Source organism: Alligator sinensis, unplaced genomic scaffold (genome assembly GCF_000455745.1).
Source record: "Alligator sinensis unplaced genomic scaffold, ASM45574v1 scaffold649_1, whole genome shotgun sequence".
Taxonomy (NCBI): domain Eukaryota; kingdom Metazoa; phylum Chordata; order Crocodylia; family Alligatoridae; genus Alligator; species Alligator sinensis.
In genome coordinates this window covers 956226-962371 of record NW_005842127.1, presented here as the reverse complement: position 1 = coordinate 962371, position 6146 = coordinate 956226, and the positions used below count along the sequence as shown (strand labels likewise).

The 6146-nt window shown below is 49.7% G+C and overlaps 1 long non-coding RNA gene across 1 annotated transcript; it reads right to left on the bottom strand.

The window, feature by feature from the left end:
• Positions 1 to 222: 222 nt before the first annotated feature.
• On the bottom strand, positions 223 to 5689 carry LOC102388019. The gene is made up of 3 exons (XR_003094382.1): positions 5653 to 5689; positions 602 to 684; positions 223 to 353 (listed from the first exon to the last, which is right to left on the bottom strand). It is a non-coding gene; the product is annotated as an uncharacterized LOC102388019 (long non-coding RNA).
• Positions 5690 to 6146: the final 457 nt, after the last annotated feature.

Below are 6146 nucleotides of genomic sequence, written 5' to 3'. Positions count from 1 at the left end.
GACTAGCTGGCCAGGCTCAGCATTTAACCCCCTCCTTACCAGCACTCTGTGCCCAGAAAGTTCTGGCCTTAAAGGGGCCGACCTCTCTTCTGGTGACAGGTCTAGCGTTCCCTGTTACATGCCCCCCCCCTCTTCTCTTTTGTCCAGGGTCTTTCCTTCCCCTCTGAACCCTTTTCCTCTTCATATTGTCGTGACAAGAAGTCATCACTTACATTCTTGGTCCCTGGATGATGCTTCACCACAAAACAGTATGGTTGAAGACAGAGCCCATCTCATCAGCCTTGCATTATCAGTCTTCAAGTGTTGAAGCCATTGCAGAGGGGCGTGGTCCATGATTTATGTGAACTTCTGACCTAGCAAATAATACCATAGCGTTTCTATTGCCCATTTGATCACCAAACATTCTCTCTCTATTGTCGCATAATTCTGCTCAGGTGGGTGCAACTTTCTACTTATCTTATGCTATTGGGTGTTCTTCTCCTTCCTCCATTTGGACCAACACCACACCAATAGCCCAGTATGATGCATCTGTCAATACCATAAAGGGTTTATTGCAGTCTGGCATATATAGGAGTGGCCGTGAATACAGTGCATCCCTCACCTTTTGAAATGCTGCTTCTGGTGTCCATCTCACTTTGGTTGGAGCTGCCGCCTTGATGATTTCGGTCAAGGGCACTGCTAAATCTGCGAAGTGAGAAATGAATTTCCTATAATAATTTGCCATTCCCAAGAAAGCCCTCGCTTGTTTCTTTGTTCATGGAGTTTGACACTTCCTTATTGCTTCTACCTTATCCAACAGCGGTCGTAATTTACCACTTCCTACCTGAAACCAAGGTACCGTGTTTCCTCCTTTCCAGTTGTGCACTTCTTTGGGTTGGCGGTTAACCCTGCCTTCCTTAAGTCCTGCAGGACCACTTGCAGTGCTGTTAAATGCCCCAACCAATCTGCGGTATACACAATAATGTCATCTATATAAGCCACAGCGTAACCCCCATGCAGACCTAGGATTCTGTCCATTAGCCACTAAAATGTCACAGGAGCCCCGTGTAATCCAAATGGCATGCATTGGAAATGGAATAGGCCCCATGGTGTGGCAAAGGCGGTCTTTTCTTGGTCCTCAGGGGACCTGCCAGTAGCCTTTCGTTAGGTCCAACGTGGAGATATAGCTGGCATCAAACTTCGCAACCGCATTTACTTTTCGGAAGTCAATACAGAGCCTAATTTTTCCATCTGGCTTTGGCATGGCCACAATGGGGCTGTGCCAGTCACTTCAGGACTCTTGTATTGTGCAGTTTTCTAACATCATTTCAAGCTCCTCTTTTATCTGTCCTTGAAGTTGTTGTGGGATTTGCCTCCAGTTCTCGTGGATCACCTGGCCTGGAGGGCCTGCAGGGGTCCTTATTTGATGCATCATGCCTCGAGCCTCCCCGGGGACCTCCTGGAACACGTCTCCATATTCCTTCACTAGTTTCATTGCCTGTCGCCTCTGCTCTTCAGAGAGTCCTGGAGCTACTTCCACCTCACTTCTCCCCTCCTTCTCCCTCAGGGAGGGTCCTAGTTCCATTTCGTCTGGTTGGAGGGCCAAGTACAGGCACTCTTGTTCTTGCCATGGCTTCAGCATGTTAATGTGGTATACCTGTTTTTTCTTTTGCTTGTCTGGCTGATGTACTTCATAATCTACAGGCCCTATTTGGCATGTTGTTTCATAAGGGCCTTGCCATCATGCTAGTAACTTACTCTCCTGGTCTGGCAAGAGAGTACCAGTACATGGTCTCCTAAGTCAAATCTCCTTTCTCAAGCCCCTCAATTGTAATGGGTTGCTTGCCACTCTTGGGCCTCCCTCAAATTTCCTAAAGCTTCCCTCCATGCTGACTCCAGGCGTTCTCTCAGTTGGATCATGTATTGAACCAGGTTCCGCTCTTTACTTTTGTTGTTCTTCCCAGCTTTCCTTGATCAAATCATTTTCCACCTGGAGGGATGTGGGCAGTGGGGTCCCCCAGGGCTGTGTCCTCAGACCTGCGCTATTCAACATCTTCATCAGCAACTTGGACGAGGGGGTAAAAAGCACCCTATTCAAATTTGCTGATGGCACTAAGATATGGGGGGATGTGGGCATGCTAGAAGGGAGGAATAGGCTGCAATTGGACCTGGACAGGTTACAGGGGTGGGCAGATGAGAACAGGATGGGTTTCAACACTGACAAGTGCAAGGTACTGCACCTGGGGAGGAAGAACCAGCAGCATACCTACAGGCTGGGGAATTGCCTTCTTGTCAGTGCAGAGGCAGAAAAGGATCTTGGAATCATTATTGATGCCAAAATGAACATGGGCGAACAGTGTGGGGACGTGGTCAGGAAGGCCAACCATACCTTGTCATGCATCCACAGATGCATCTCAAGCAGGTCCAAGGAGGTGATCCTCCCCCTCTATGCGGCACTGGTCAGGCCGCAGTTGGAGTACTGCGTCCAGTTCTGGGCACCACGCTTCAGGAGAGATGTGGACAGCATTGAGAGGGTTCAGAGGAGGGCCACCCACATGATCAGGGAGCAGAAGTGCAGGCCATACGAGGAGAGGCTGAGGGACCTGAACCTGTTCAGCCTCCACAAGAGAAGGCTGAGGGGGGATCTAATGGCCTGTTACAAACTAGTCAGAGGGGACCAGCAGGGATTAGGGGAGTCCCTTTTCCCCCCCTGAGTACTACCAGGAGTGACTAGAAATAACGGTCACAAGCTGGCAGAGGGTAGATTCAGGCTAGATATCAGGAGGCGCTACTTCACTGTCAGGGCAGTTAGGATCTGGAACCAACTTCCAAGAGAAGTGGTGCTGGCTCCTACCCTGGGGGTCTTTAAGAGGAGGTTAGATGAACACCTCGCTGGGGTCGTTTGACCCCAGTACTTTTTCCTGCCATGGCAGGGGGTCGGACTTGATGATCTGCTCAGGTCCCTTCCAACCCTACCAACTTTGAAACTATGAAAATCCAGAATTCCCCTTGGTTGCCGTCTGGAAAAGGAGAATCCCTCTTGGTTGCCGTTCAAAAGGGGAAAACCCTGTTGAGGCTTGGGGTCCCTCTCTTACCGCAAACAACAAGGGCGGCAACATGTGATCCCACTTCTGGGGGCTCTCTTCCACAAACTTCTTCAGCATCTGGTTTCAGGGTACTGTTAAAACACTCCACTAGCCCATCAGTTTCTCCCTCAAACACATGAGATGTAAAGTTCATCCCTTGGTCAGTCGCCAGTTCTTTAGGGAGCCCCACTTGGGAGAATATTTTACTAACTCCTCTGCCACCTTGGAGGCAGACACCGCCCGCATAGGCATGGCCTCCGGATACCTTGTTGCATAGTCCAGGAGGACCAAAATAAATTGGTGCCTAGCACTACTTCTTGGCAGTGGCCCCACAATATCCACGGCCATCTGCTCAAAGGGGACTTCCACCAAAGACAGTAGTGCTAATGAGACTCTTGGAGGATGACTAGGGTTTACTTTTTGGCACATGGGGCAAGATGCTCAGTATTTGGCTACTTCCTGTATTAACCCCGGCCAAAGAAATCTTCCCCTAATGTGAGCTTTGGTCTTGTCTCACCCCAAATGTCTGCCCATAGGGAGTTCATGAGCTACTTTCAGTAGGGCCTTTCGGTATCACCAAGGTAGCAGCAATTGTACTACTTCCTCTTTCCCAGGTTTTCCACATTCAACTCTATATAACAGATCGTTCCTCTCTTCAAATTGTGGAGTGGTCTGCATCACCTCTGGTTGCAGCACCTCCCCATTCTGCTGGGCTAGGTGTTCCTGGAAGGCATACCGAAACCCCTTTTTCTCAGCTCTGTTCCAATCAGAAATGTTCATCTTCCCACAAGTGTGCCACATCCACATCCTGTTCTGCTTCTTCCTCTGATAGAGGTAGTTCAGGCTCACCAGCAAATGCCTCTGCCATAAGATCATCCTCAGGTACCACCTGAGACCTCGCGGTCTTGCATCCTCTTTTCCCTGCTCCCAGTGGTCTCCAGCTGGGGTCTTCTTCTGCCTCTGACTCCTCAGAGACTTTCCCCCTAGTGTGACTAGGGTAGTATTGTGGAGCATCTCAATTTTTCCTCAACCCTCTCAAACTGTATGCTTGGGCTATGACTGTCAGAAGCTCCAGCCAGTCGCATCCCAGCATCATCGGGTAGGGTAAGTGCTCAGCCACTCCAACCAGCATGCGGCATATTTTCTCACCTACTTGCAAAGTAACCCACATTCGGTCTTGTCTTTGAGCCTCCCTGTACCAACATCGAATGCTTATCTGATCCACCACTTCCCTCTCTCTTCTTGGTAAGGTGTCTCTCCACACTATTGTGTATGGTGAGCCCGAATCCAACATTGCCCGTATCTTTTGTCCCTCGAGCCTCAAATCTACCATTACAGTGGGCCATTCCTTTCATGGCTCAGGGCAAACCCTGGCGCCATACCCACAAATGCCCTCATGGGGGACTCGGTTTGTTGGTATGTCCCTCACCAGCTTTTCTAGCAATGCCTGTTGTCTTTCTGCAGACTGTGGACCACTTGACATGTGAATTCAATACCCCCAATGTGCCCCTAAATCCAAGGCTTGGGTCTATCCAGTCTTTCCTGCCTCCTTCTTGGACCCAAGGGTTCTTTCTTTCATTTGGGCCAGCCATCATCTGAGGGTACATGTTACAGTAGGAAAATTCCCGGCCAATGCACCAATGTAACAGGTCACCCTCCCCAGTGCCATCTTCCCTGTTAATCCGCGCCTTACATGGGGCACCCTTGGAGTCTTCTTTAAGGTTCTTATGTCCCGGTCTCTACTTGCCTGCCATGTCTTGATGGAAATTATGATGCTGATGTTCTTGTAAGCGGGAGACTGCCTATTGTATTTCGTATGTTGGGGCCTTTTGCCTCCATGGGCCTTGACTTTGGTCTTTCTCTAGCTAGGCCTTCCTGTCTAAACCCACCAAACAGGGTTTGACTCTAAGGCTGTAGTCTTTTTCGGTGTCTTGGGACTCATGGTACTCTTTTCTGCTCCACTCTGCAGCCCAGCCTCCCTGGCCACCGGCCCCCACAGCCAGAGGGTCACAGGTTCAAAGCCAGGAAATCGCCACAAACTCGCATCATCTCCATCCAAAAAAATAAATAATAAATAAAATTGCACCACAGGTGCACCAGACCACCCTGGCCTTTTAAGATGATGCCTTCTGGTACGGGAGTCAGGGCACCCCAAAATCCTGAGCCCACACTGGCACCTATGTATCTCTAAAGGCCGTGCCCTTGCTGGCATCGGGGTCTGAGCCCCAAAAGTATTACCCTTGCTGGCACTGGCATCTGAGCCCCCCCCAAAGCCACGCACTCACTGGTGCTGGGGTCCCCACTCTGTAGTGGGCCCCCAAATGAGGCCTCCTCCTTCCCCTGATAGTGTCACCCAAACAACTGGAGTTATTCAATAAAATATATATATATATATATATAAACAGTCCTGTCCATGGGCAATAGCTGCCACCCAAAAATGTAATTAAAGAAGGCAGCATGAACAGTTTACATTTTCACAGGGTTCATGCTTCGGCTCCCCACCATCAGCTACGCACTTCCTTCTGGGGTTGCTGCTGTCCCTCCAGGGTCCTTTGTAATTCCCCTCATCCAGCCTTGGACCACTCACCCAACCTCTCTGGAGCTCTGGGATGCACTCCTTCCCCTTTGGCTGCTGGCCCCTACTGCTGCTCTGCCCAGGGATTTTATAGTCCTGGCCTGCCCCTTCCAGTCAGCTGACTAGCTGGCCAGGCTCAGCATTTAACCCCCTCCTTACTGGCACTCTGTGCCCAGAAAGTTCTGGCCTTAAAGGGGCTGACCTCTCTTCTGGTGACAGGGCTAGGGTTCCCTGTTACAGAGATACATTTATATTCTATTTGTATACATATATAGTATGTGGCATGTTACATACCTTATAGAATTTATATAAGAACACAGATACATTTATATATTTTTATAGAAACAAGACACTATGAAACATACCATGAAGTATAGTGGAAAGGCAGCTGGCAAGCCTTCAGGGAGGGATGGGAGAGGGGGTAGAGGAAGAGGTGTAAGTTTCCCTCACCCCCCTGCAAACTGAGACACAACCTCTTTCCTACAAATGGCAAGGAGATGGGAGCA